The 14,214-nt window shown below is 42.4% G+C and overlaps 1 long non-coding RNA gene across 1 annotated transcript; it reads left to right on the forward strand.

The window, feature by feature from the left end:
• Window positions 1-200: 200 nt before the first annotated feature.
• Window positions 201-13,450, forward strand: LOC120991306. Its single transcript, XR_005776620.1, has 3 exons — window positions 201-337; window positions 4,655-4,659; window positions 13,440-13,450. It is a non-coding gene; the product is annotated as an uncharacterized LOC120991306 (long non-coding RNA).
• Window positions 13,451-14,214: the final 764 nt, after the last annotated feature.

Below are 14,214 nucleotides of genomic sequence, written 5' to 3' on the forward strand. Positions count from 1 at the left end.
AGAATTAAATAGTTTTATTCTTGCTATGAACTTCCAGTCAATACACCGACATCATTTTTCTGTTATATTACCCTTGAGGAAAAATCTTCAACTCTCAGCTCCCTTATACTTACCGTTTATAAGATGTTTATTACTTTATAATACTGATAATACTGTATATTTATAGTATATATATTTATTAGTATATATATATACTGCTCAAAAAATAAATAAAGGTAACACCTAAACAACACAATGTAGCTCCAAGTCAATCACACTTCTGTGAAATCAACCTGTCCAGTTATGAAGCAACACTGATTGTGAATCACTTTCTCCTGCTGTTGTGCAAACTAATCAGGTAGAAATGTAGCAAGACAACCCCTATAAAGGAGTGGTTCTGCAGGTGGTGACCACAGGCCATTTCTCTGTTTTCTTCCTTTTTGACTGTTATTTTGATCACTTTTGCATTTTGTCATTGCTCTCACCCCTAGAGGTAGCATGAGGCGGTGTCTACAACCCACACAAGTTGCTCAGGTAGTGCAGCTCATCCAGGATGGTACATCAATGCGAGCTGTGGCAAGAAGGTTAGCTGTGTCTGTCAGCGCGGTGTCCAGATCATGGAGCAGATACCAAGAGAGACAGGCCAGTACACCAGGAGACGTGGAGAGGGCCGTAGGAGGGCAACAACCCAGAACGACCCTTTGTGCATGCAGGAGCAGTGCCAGAGCCCTTTAAAATGACCTTCAGCAGGCCACTAATATCCATGTGTCTGCTCAAACTGTCAAAAACAGACTCCATGAGGGTGGTATGAGGGTCCGACGTTCACAAGTCGGTGTTGTGCTTACAGCCCAACACCGTGCAGGGCGATTGGCATTTGCTAGAGAAAATGAAGATTAGCAGATTCGACATTGGCACCCTGTGCTCTTCATGGATGAGAGCAGGTTTTCACTGAGCACATGTGACAGAATCTGGAGACGCCGTGGAGAACGTTCTGCTGCCTGCAACATCCTCCAGCATGACCGGTTTGGCAGTCAGTCAGTAAAGGTGTGGGTAGGCATTTCTTTGGAGGGTCGCACAGCCCTCCATGTGCAATTAGGTACCGGGAAGAGAATCTCAGACCCATTGTGAGACCATATGACGGTGCACTGGGCCCTGGGTTACTTCTGATAATGCTAGGCCTCATGAGACTGAAGTGTGTCAGCAGTTAGTGCATGATGAAGGCATTGATGCTATGGACTGGCCCGCCCGTTTCCCAGACCTGAATCCAATCGAGCACATCTGGAACATCATGTCTCATTCCATCGCCACGTTGCACTACAGACTGTCCAGGAGTTGACTGATGCTTTAATCCAGGTCTTGGAGGAGATCCATCAGGAGACCGTCCGCCACCTCATCAGGAGCATGCACAGGCGTTGTAGGGAAGTCATACAGGCACGTGGAGGCCACACACTACTGATCCTCATTTCCTTGTCTTGAGGCATTTCAACTGAAGTTGGATCAGCCTGAAATTTGATTTCCCACTTTGAATTTGAGTATTATTCTAAATCCAGACCTCCATGGGATATTAATTTTGATTCACATTGATCATTTTTATGTTTTATTGTTCTCTACGCATTCCACTAAGTAATGAATAAAGATTTGCAACTGGAATATTATTTCATTCATTGAGATCTAGGATGTGGTATTTTAGTGTTCCCTTTATTTTTTGAGCAGTGGGTATATATAGTCTAAAAATATGGTATACTGTATGAACAAATATTTTTTTGGGGGGGAAATTTGCAGAGGAAAAAGGTAGATCTTAAAGATTAAAGATTAGAAAGAAAATTATCCCAATCTTATAATAAAAAATAATAATAGTACCATTATACTATTTTATAATGTAAGATTGGGATAATTTTCTTCCTAATGTTAAGGGTACTTTCACACTTGCGGCAGAGGGTTCCGGCAGGCAGTTCCGGACGCAAACTGATGGCATTTGTCAGACGGATGCGGATCCGTCTGACAAATGCATTGAAATACCGGATCCGTCTCTCCGGTGTCATGTGGTATTATAATTTTTTTGCATATTTAAAGGTCTGCGCAAGCGCAGACCGGAAAGCCGGTTCCGTTTTGCCAGAACACTTAATGCCGGATCCGGTACTAATGCACTTCAATGTAAATTAATGCCAGATCCGGCATTCCGGCAAGTGATCAGTATTTTTGGCCGGAAAGAAAACTGCAGCATGCTGCGGTATTTTTTCTGTCCAAACAACGTAAGAGGGACTGAACTGATGCATCCTGAGTGGAATGCTCTCCTTTCAGAATGCATTAGGATAAAATTGATCAGTTTTTTTCTGGTATTGAGCTCCTGTGACGGAACTCAATACCGGAAAACAAAAACGTTAGTGTGAAAGTACCCTTAATCATGCATGCATACTAGGAGTTGTAGTTTCACAGCAGCTGGATTGCCGGAGGTTGCCTACCTCTGCCCTAGTAACAGGAAGTCGCAACCAAGACCTCTCTTATGGACTGTTTAATTCTAAATGTCAGTAAAGTAAGACTGTGATCACACTGCAGTCAAAGGCTCCATTTGGGACTTCCATTGGGTGTTCCTACAGATTTGAAAAGCACAGCATGTATCTATGTATACGTTAATGGAGGCGTTGGGGGCGTGTTGTGTGATGGATCCAATGTGTCATGACTTCCATTCAAAAGAGTGGATCAGAAAGTGGTGCATATAGTGTGATAAACAATATTTTTTTCTTATGCTTACCTATTTATATAGGACATGCCCTATTCCAACGGCATTTGAATCACAAATAGTACAGAACATATGATTCCATTCATCGATCCCAAAATGGACACAGGTCGTAGACCAGAGCTCTAATTAAATATATGGATCGAAGGCAAGACCCACCCTTCATATCTCGCCTTCATACAGACCCTAGACCAGAGGTCTCCTATACATAGACCTCATACAAGACTACCATGTATACAGACCTCAGGCCAGATCACCCTCTTTACATAGAATCCAAACCAGTCTCTAAGACCCCAGATCTGATTCTTTCTGCTTACAGATGCCAGACTCCCAAAAATAAATGATACTCACTTCATTGATCGACTGGCACACCTATTTCAACATTTCATGGGTACCCACTGGTCTCTACTTCCTGCTCCCTCTCGACACACAGTAAATGACCACTCAGCCTTTTACTGACCACCGTAGTGACCTCTTCAGCCAGGGATTGGCTGAGCTGTCTTTTTCTATGTGAATGGTTAGGAAGTAGAGACCAGAGGGGACCCATGAAGCATCAGTACTGGAGTGGCGGGGAATCGCTTAGATATCATTTTTTTTTAATGCATTTATAATTTTATTGGCCACCCCTTTAAGAGCAGAAGGAACAACATGTCAGAACTTGAGTAGCTATTTACTTCTGTAAGCTGCAAAGTCTCCATATTTTCTTAGTACAATGCAGACATTTGTACTTTCAACCATTTAATTGCACAGAAAACGATATTTTTGGAGTGAAAAAGATTAGTAGTAAATTTTTAACTGGACGATACGATATCCGATCCATCTAGCTCTCTCAACAATAGTACAATGGAAGATCTATGGGTGCGCTTTTCACTGCCATTAGATTGGGAATATTTCTACAATGAGTCCATCTCTATGATTTATGATCCTTATGGCAGAAACATTTTGATTGCATATGTCACTATAGTACAATATCGGTGAAATAAGAGGGAGCCCTGCTTACTGAGGCGCGTTAATAAATCCGTGAAATGTCACCAGAGATGTTATGTTTAGCTGTGTGCCATTTGCTGTGGTTTATAAATCTGAAAATACATGGAAATTGGGCTATTTGGACTAAGAAATCTTTTACATCTGTACCCCCCCCACAACATACCGCTTGTCATGTTTTGATGAATGCATGTAGAAAATTATTTATATATTTAAGGTCAGCTTTAGCTCGCAGTTGCAAAAATTTTGATTTTTTTTTTCCTTTCCCAAGATTGAATTCCTTTGTGACTACATTAAAATTATTAGGTACTTTAAGGCCTCGTTCACACGTCCATGTCAGTCATGACAAGATGGTCAGTGGTTCATCTGTGAAGATGTCCTTGAAGGATCTGTGTTTGGTCCATGTGTCCATTTTTTACCCTCTGTGTGTCATCTGTATTCCTCAGACACTAACTTTCCAGAGCATCTCCTACCAATGATCTGTGAAAACAATGGACCAAACACAGATGGCATCAGTGTCCATAGTTTTGATGGACCCATAGACTATTATGTGCGTGAGAGATCTGTAATCACGGACAAAATAGGACATGCTTCCATGGTGTCACCAATGGAAAACCATTGATATGTGAATACACACATTGATGTCAATGGATATGTGAGCAGTCCGTGGAGACCATGGACAGCAGACATTGGAAATTCACTGACGTGTGAAAAAGGCCTAAGGGATGTTCTTTTTTCCCCAATATGTTAGAATGATCATAAATGATGTTATTTTTGCCCCATATGACTGACCTAAGCCCCTATCAGAACAACATAGATCAGTAACTGCTGATGAGATCTCCAGTGATTGGCTCCAATCTGTGAGGAACCTGGCAGGAAGTGTTCAGTTTCCCTGCAGTGCCATCACAGGAGAAATGAAGAATTGCACATTACCCATTGATATTAATACATAAGACAAAGTTAGCACCCCCTAACAATTTTAAGGTGCACATCTATTAACTATACTATACTCTATACTATTCTTTATAATTTAAGGTTCTTAGTGCACATTTAAAAAGTACCATTCAGTAGGATCTACCCTATCAAGTCTTACTGCCTAGTAAGGTGGATCATGCTGGTTAATACAGTCCTAATCAAAAGTTTAAGACCACTTGAAAAATGGCAAAAAATCCTATTTAGCATGGCTGGATCTTAACAAGGTTTCAAGTAGAGCTTCAACATGCAACAAGAAGAAATGGGAGTGAGACAAAAATTTTTTGAGCATTCAATTTAATGAAAACAACAAATAAACTGAAACAGGCTGTTTTTTAGCTGATCAAAAATTTAGTACCACACCTCCAGAAAACCCCTAAACCCCCCCAAAACAGAAATCCAACTTCCAAACATGAACTCAGTAATGAGTAGCTCCGCCGTTATTGTTTATCACTTCAAAAATTCATTTCGGCATGCTTGATGCAAGCGTTTCCATGAGGTGAGTGGGAACATTTCTCCAAGTGGTGAAGACGGCTTCACGAAGGCCATCTACTGTCTGGAACTTCCCTTGCCATCCATCCCCAAAGGTTCTCAATTGGATTTAGATCAGGGGAACACGCAGGATGAGTCAAAAGAGTGATGTTATTCTCCTGGAAGAAGTCCCTTGTCCTGTGGGCATTGTGTACTGTAGCGTTGTCCTGTTGAAAAACCCAGTCGTTACCACACAGACGAGGGCCCTCAGTCATGAGGAATGCTCTCTGCAACATCTGGACATAGCCAGCGGCCGTTTGACGCCACTGCACTTCCTGAAGCTCCATTGTTCCACTGAAGGAAAAAGCAGCCCAGACCATTATGGTGCCCCCTCCACTGTGGCGTGTAGAAAACATCTCAGGTGGGATCTGCTTGTCATGCCAGTAACGTTGGAAACCATCAGGACCATCAAGGTTACATTTTTTCTCATCAGAGAATGTCCCATGTTTGGTGCTCTCTTGCAAAGTCCAAACGAGCAGTTCTGTGGAGTTCAAGGAGACGAGGTCTTTGAAGACGTTTTTGGTTTTTGAAGCCCTTCAGTCTCAGATGCCGTCTGATGGTTATGGGGCTGCAGTCAGCACCAGTAAGGGCCTTAATTTGGGTCGAGGATCGTCCAGTGTCTTGACGGACAGCCAAATGGATCCTCCGGCTCAGTGCTGATGAAATTTTTTGGGGTCTTCCACTTGACTTTTTTGTTCCATAACCCTCAGGATCATTTAAGAATTAAAAAAATTCCAAATGACTGTCTTACTGCGTCCCACCTCGGCAGCGATGGCGCGCTGTGAGAGACCCTGGATATGCAGTTCAACAACCCGACCACGTTCAAAAAGGGAGTGTTTTTTTGCCTTTGCCATCACAACGTGTGACTACCTGACAGAAAATGACAATGAATCCACATCTTTGCACAGATTTTAACCACCTCCGGACCGCCTAACGCAGGATCGCGTTCCGGAGGTGGCAGCGCTGCGCAGAGTCACGCATCTACGCGTCATCTCGTGAGACGAGAGATTTCCTGTGAGCGCGTGCACACAGGCGCACGCGTTCACAGGAACAGAAGGTAAGCGAGTGGATCTCCAGCCTGCCAGCGGCGATCGTTCGCTGGCAGGCTGGAGATGTGATTTTTTTAACCCCTAACAGGTATATTAGACGCTGTTTTGATAACAGCGTCTAATATACCTGCTACCTGGTCCTCTGGTGGTCCCCTTTGTTTGGATCGACCATCAGAGGACACAGGCAGCTCAGTAATATGTAGCACCAAGCACCACACTACACTACCCCCCCCCCCCGGTCACTTATTAACCCCTTATTCACCCCTGATCACCCCTGATCACCCCATATAGACTCCCTGATCACCCCCCTGTCATTGATCACCCCCCTGTCATTGATCACCTCCCTGTAAGGGTCCATTCAGACGTCCGTATGATTTTTACGGATCCACTGATAGATGGATCGGATCCGCAAAACACATACGGACGTCTGAATGGAGCCTTACAGGAGAGTGATCAATGACAGAGGTGATCACCCCATATAGACTCCCTGATCACCCCCCTGTCATTGATCACCCCTCTGTCATTGATCACCCCCCTGTAAGGCTGCATTCAGATGTCCGTATGTTTTTTACGGATCCACGGATACATGGATCGGATCCGCAAAACACATACAGACGTCTGAATAGAGCCTTACAGGGGGGTGATCACCCCATATAGACTCCCTGATCACCCCCCTGTCATTGATCACCCCCCTGTAAGGGTCCATTCAGACGTCCGTATGATTTTTACGGATCCACTGATACATGGATCGGTCCTGCAAAACACATACGGACGTCTGAATGGAGCCTTACAGGGGGGTGATCAATGACAGGGGGTGATCACCCCATATAGACTCCCTGATCACCCCCCTGTCATTGATCACCCCCCTGTCATTGATCACCCCCCTGTAAGGCTGCATTCAGATGTCCGTATGTTTTTTAAGGATCCACGGATACATGGATCGGATCCGCAAAACACATACAGACGTTTGAATGGAGCCTTACAGGGTGGTGATGACCCCATATAGACTCCCTGATCACCCCCCTGTCATTGATCACCCCCCTGTCATTGATCACCCCCCTGTAAGGGTCCATTCAGACGTCCGTATGATTTTTACGGATCCACTGATACATAGATCGGATCCGCAAAACACATACGGAAATCTGAATGGAGCCTGACAGGGGGGTGATCAATGACGGGGGGTGATAACCCCATATAGACTCCCTGATCACCCCCCTGTCATTGATCACCCCCCTGTCATTGATCACCCCCCTGTAAGGCTGCATTCAGATGTCCGTATGTTTTTTTACGGATCCACGGATACATGGATCGGATCCGCAAAACACATACGGACATCTGAATGGAGCCTTATAGGGGGGTGATCAATGACAGGGGGGTGATCACCCCATATAGACTCCCTGATCACCCCCCTGTCATTGATCACCCCCCTGTCATTGATCACCCCCTTGTAAGGCTCCATTCAGACGTCCGTATGATTTTTACGGATCCACGGATACATGGATCGGATCCGCAAAACACATACGGACATCTGAATGGAGCCTGACAGGGAGGTGATCAATGACAGGGGGGTGATCACCCAATATAGACTCCCTGATCACCCCCCTGTCATTGATCACCCTCCTGTCATTGATCACCCCCCTGTAAGGCTCCATTCAGACATTTTTTTGGCCCAAGTTAGCGGAAATTATTATTTTTTTCTTACAAAGTCTCATATTCCACTAACTTGTGTCAAAAAATAAAATCTCACATGAACTCACCATAGCCCTCACGGAATCCAAATGCGTAAAATTTTTTAGACATTTATATTCCAGACTTCTTCTCACGCTTTAGGGCCCCTAGAATGCCAGGGCAGTATAAATACCCCATGCCCCTCATTGAATACCTTGGGGTGTCTTCTTTCCAAAATGGGGTCACATGTGGGGTATTTATACTGCCCTGGCATTTTAGGGGCCCTAAAGCGTGAGAAGAAGTCTGGGATCCAAATGTCTAAAAATGCCCTCATAAAAGGAATGTGGGCCCCTTTGCGCATCTAGGCTGCAAAAAAGTGTCACACATCTGGTATCGCCGTACTAAGGAGAAGTTGGGCAATGTGTTTTGGGGTGTCATTTTACATATTCCCATGCTGGGTGAGATAAATATCTTGGTCAAATGCCAACTTTGTATAAAAAATGGGAAAAGTTGTCTTTTGCCGAGATATTTATCTCACCCAGCATGGTTATGTAAAAAGACACCCCAAAACACATTGCCCAACTTCTCCTGAATACGGCAATACCACATGTGTGACAGTTTTTTGCAGCCTAGGTGGGCAAAGGGGCCCACATTCCAAAGAGCACCTTTCGGATTTCACAGGTCATTTACCTACTTACCACACATTAGGGCCCCTAGAATGCCAGGGCAGTATAACTTCCCCACAAGTGACCCCATTTTGGAAAGAAGACACCCCAAGGTATTGCGTGAGGGGCATGGCGATTTCCTAGAATGTTTTATTTTTTGTCACAAGTTAGCGGTGATGATTTTTTTTTTTTTTCTTACAAAGTCTCATATTCCACTAACTTGTGACAAAAAATAAAAACTTCCATGAACTCACTATGCCCATCACGAAATACCTTGGGGTGTCTTCTTTCCAAAATGGGGTCACTTGTGGGGTAGTTATACTGCCCTGGCATTTTAGGGGCCGAATGCGTGAGAAGTGGTTTGAAATCAAAATCTGTAAAAAATGGCCGGTGAAATCTGAAAGGTGCTCTTTGGAATGTGGGCCCCTTTGCCCACCTAGGCTGCAAAAAAGTGTCACACATGTGGTATCTCCGTACTCAGGAGAAGTTGGGCAATGTGTTTTGGGGTGTCTTTTTACATATACCCATGCTGGGTGAGAGAAATATCTTGGCAAAAGAAAACTTTTCTCATTTTTTTATACAAAGTTGGCATTTGACTGAGATATTTATCTCACCCAGCATGGGTATATGTAAAATGACACCCCAAAACACATTGCCCAACTTCTCCTGAGTACGGAGATACCAGATGTGTGACACTTTTTTGCAGCCTAGGTGGGCAAAGGGGCCCACATTCCAAAGAGCACCTTTAGGATTTCACAGGTCATTTTTTACACATTTTGATTTCAAACTCCTTACCACACATTTGGGCCCCTAGAATGCCAGGGCAGTATAACTACCTCACAAGTGACCCCATTTTGGAAAGAAGACACCCCAAGGTATTCGCTGATGGGCATAGTGAGTTCATGGAAGTTTTTATTTTTTGTCACAAGTTAGTGGAATATGAGACTTTGTAAGAAAAAAATAAAAAATAAAAAATCATCATTTTCCGTTAACTTGTGACAAAAAATAATAAATTCTAGGAACTCGCCATGCCCCTCACGGAATACCTTGGGGTGTCTTCTTTCCAAAATGGGGTCACTTGTGGGGTAGTTATACTGCCCTGGCATTCTAGGGGCCCAAATGTGTGGTAAGGAGTTTGAAATCAAAATCTGTAAAAAATGGCCGGTGAAATCCGAAAGGTGCTTTTTGGAATGTGGGCCCCTTTGCCCACCTAAGCTGCAAAAAAGTGTCACACATGTGGTATCTCCGTACTCAGGAGAAGTTGGGCAATGTGTTTTGTTGTATCATTTTACATATACCCATGCTGGGTGAGATAAATATCTTGGTCAAATGCCAACTTTGTATAAAAAATAGGAAAAGTTGTCTTTTGCCAAGATATTTCTCTCACCCAGCATGGGTATATGTAAAATCACACCCCAAAACACATTTCCCAACTTCTCCTGAGTACGGAGATACCACATGTGTGACACTTTTTTGCAGCCTAGGTGGGCAAAGGGGCCCACATTCCAAAGAGCACCTTTCAGATTTCACCGGCCATTTTTTACAGATTTTGATTTCAAACTCCTTACCACACATTTGGGCCCCTAGAATGCCAGGGCAGTATAACTACCCCTCAAGTGACCCCATTTTGGAAAGAAGACACCCCAAGGTATTCGCTGATGGGCATAGTGAGTTCATAGAACTTTTTATTTTTTGTCACAAGTTAGTGGAATATGAGACTTTGTTAGAAAAAAAAATCATCATTTTCTGCTAACTTGTGACAAAAAATAAAAAGTTCTATGAACTCACTATGCCCATCAGCGAATACCTTAGGGTGTCTACTTTCCAAAATGGGGTCATTTGTGGGGTGTTTGTACTGTCTGGGCATTGTAGAACCTCAGGAAACATGACAGGTGCTCAGAAAGTCAGAGCTGCTTCAAAAAGCGGAAATTCACATTTTTGTACCATAGTTTGTAAACGCTATAACTTTTACCCAAACCATTTTTTTTTTACCCAAACATTTTTTTTTATCAAAGACATGTAGAACAATAAATTTAGAGAAAAATTTATATATGGATGTCGTTTTTTTTTTGCAAAATTTTACAACTGAAAGTGAAAAATGTCATTTTTTTGCAAAAAATCGTTAAATTTTGATTAATAACAAAAAAATTTAAAATGGCAGCAGCAATGAAATACCACCAAATGAAAGCTCTATTAGTGAGAAGAAAAGGAGGTAAAATTCATTTTGGTGGTAAGTTGCATGACCGAGCAATAAACTGTGAAAGTAGTGTAGGTCAGAAGTGTAAAAAGTGGCCTGGTCATTAAGGGTGTTTAAGCTATTGGGGCTGAAGTGGTTAAAGGCATGTGGTCCTAAACTTTTGATCAGCTGAAAAACAGCCTGTTTCAGTTTATTCGTTGTTTTCATTAAATTGAATTGAATGCTCAAAAAATGTTTTGTCACACTCTCATTTCTTCTTGTTGCATGTTTTTTTTAAATTATTATCTCCTTTTCCTTTTTTATTTAAATATAAAGTATAAGAGACATGCATCAAAACAAAAAGAACAGCTACATACAGGACAGCCATTGTAGACAACAATCAGCTACCCTATAAGAAAGAACAATATCCTATATATTTTATGCATGTCACATTAGATTCCAGGTTAATATCCACAAAATAAGACTATACCCCCCCCCCTCCTCCCCAATTGGCTGTTGTCACTACAGCTCTATCAAACACAATTATAAGTACACTATAAATTATATCTAAAGAGTCACACGTGCCGCTCTCCGTTTTCTTTCCATATCCTCATAAATTTGAGTTTTTCGAAAATACTGTATCCATTCATTTATTGAGGGTAGGGAGACAGATCCCCAATATTTAATTAAGATAACTTTTGCCACCATCAGACCCCTCATCCAAATCTGTCTGACCTGAACCGGACTAACCGTGTCTGGGGCATAATATCCCAGCATCACCGTTAGCCCCCCAGGGTTATAAGAAGAAGAAGTCTCCCTTTGAAAGAATAGAATGACCAGTTCCCAAAACCATTTTAATTTGCTACAGTCCCAAAGTAAATGGACGAAATCCGCGTTCACATATCCACATTTCGGACAGAAGCATTCTCGTCCTACATTTTGCGGAAATTTCGATTGGACTTTTGGCGTATAGTACAATCGGTGCAAGATCTTAAATTGAATTATTCTATGCGCGTTAGAGATTGTGGCCTTTCTTACATTTCTGTAAATACTAGTCCAGTGCAGCGGAAGACAACGCAACTCTTGCTTCCACTTATCTGGGCTTTTAAAAACAATTATGGTTGCTGATGCCATTCGAAGTTTGCAGTATAATCTAGCTATCTTGACCCTCTCATCTGTCTGAGCAAAACAGTAATCAAAGAATAAATTGTCCCGTGGAAAAATATAGCCTTTATTGCTAGAGGCCTCATATGCGTGTTTTAAACATAAATACATAAACAGATCTAGTGGTGTGCTGTCAGTAAAATTAAATTCTTGATAGGATTTAAAGTGTCTCAAAGAAAAACGATGACCTACATTAACAACCCCCTTGCGGAGCCAATAAGTAAAATCTGTGATTTTGAGGAATTCCTCCAGTTTCCTGTTCTCCCACAGAGGGGTGAAAGCAAAAGAGTGCAAAACTTTAAGTATCATCTTAAGCTTATTCCAAACTCTCTGTAGTGTCCAGGGTATCAATAGGGACTTCCTCAAACCCAAATAGCCAGATTCCAAACAAGTGAAAATTTTCTCTATTAGTTTATCCATAATCTGGATCATATATTGTGAAAGTAAACTCTCTTTAAAATTACATCGCTGAATTTCTGCACATAAATAATATCCTTGAAAGAAAGGGAATGATAGCCCACCATCTGATTCCAACAACCATAGATATCGTTGTTTTATACGGACCCCCCTTCCCCATATTAGATCGTTAATAAGAGTCTCCAGTATATGGAAAAAAATATCATCGATCCAAACCGGGGAAGCACACATCGGGTACATCACAATAGGCAGAATGATCATTTTGACCAGTGCTATTCGATCAGTCTGAGCCAATATCAATTTCTGCCACGCACATATTTTAGACTTAACTCTATTCAAAACCAGGGCCAAATTAAGCTCATAAAATCTATTAATGGGAACCCCAATCTTCACCCCCAAATAGTCCAAAGTTCCATTGGGAGAGAGGACCCGAACTCCACTGCCCTCATCTACGGCCTTGCGGTTCAGCGGGAGGAGCGATGACTTAGTCCAGTTAATCAAATAACCCGACAATTTGCTGAATTCCTCTATTGCTTTCATCACATAGGGAAGGATTTTCCATCCCTGATCCAAGAACAAAATAACGTCATCGGCATAGAGGCTTATTTTATCGCTCACTCCTGCCACCCCAAAGCCGTCTATACGGTTATCTGATCAAATCTTTCAGGCTAGCGGTTCAAAATATAGGGCAAAAAGGAGGGGAGAGAGGGGACACCCCAGTCTCATCCCTCGCCACATCGTAACAGGAGAAGATCTGATACCGTTAATGTTAATGCGAGCTGACGGCTGTTCATATAACATTTGAGTCATTTCTATAAATACATTCCCCAAGCCAAAGGAAGACATAGTGGACCAGAGAAAAGACCACTTATTCCTGTTAAATGCTTTTGCAGCATCTAAAGACAGGATGGAGTGGTCCATACCACCCCCAACAGAGAGACTCATCTGTATTTGCCGACCCGGAATGAATCCTGTCTGGTCGGGATGAACCAGAGAGGCAATGACCTTCTTCAGACGATTAGCCAGGATTTTTGCAAAGATTTGGTAATCTGTGTTTAAAAGCGATATGGGTCTATATGACCCCATATCACATACAGTTGCAAGAAAAAGTATGTGAACCCTTTGGAATGATATGGACTTCTGCACAAATTGGTCATAAAATGTGATCTGATCTTCATCTAAGTCACAACAATAGACAATCACAGTCTGCTTAAACTAATAACACACAAAGAATTAAATGTTACCATGTTTTTATTGAACACACCATGTAAACATTCACAGTGCAGGTGGAAAAAGTATGTGAACCCCTAGACTAATGACATCTCCAAGAGCTAATTGGAGTGAAGTGTCAGCCAACTGGAGTCCAATCAATGAGATGAGATTGGAGGTGTTGGTTACAGCTGCCCTGCCCTATAAAAAACACACACCAGTTCTGGGTTTGCTTTTCACAAGAAGCATTGCTGATGTGAATGATGTCTCAAACAAAAGAGCTCTCAGAAGCCCTACGATTAAGAATTGTTGACTTGCATAAAGCTGAAAAGGGTTATAAAAGTATCTCCAAAAGCCTTGCTGTTCATCAGTCCACAGTAAGACAAATTGTCTATAAATGGAGAAAGTTCAGCACTGCTGCTACTCTCCCTAGGAGTGGCTGTCCTGTAAAGATGACTGCAACAGCACAGCGCAGACTGCTCAATGAGGTGAAGAAGAATCCTAGAGTGTCAGCTAAAGACTTACAAAAGTCTCTGGCATATGCTAACATCTCTGTTAGCGAATCTACGATACGTAAAACACTAAACAAGAATGGATTTCATGGGAGGATACCACAGAGGAAGCCACTGCTGTCCAAAAAAAACATTGCTGCACGTTTACAGT

Source organism: Bufo bufo, chromosome 2 (assembly GCF_905171765.1).
Source record: "Bufo bufo chromosome 2, aBufBuf1.1, whole genome shotgun sequence".
Classification (NCBI taxonomy): Eukaryota; Metazoa; Chordata; class Amphibia; order Anura; family Bufonidae; genus Bufo; species Bufo bufo.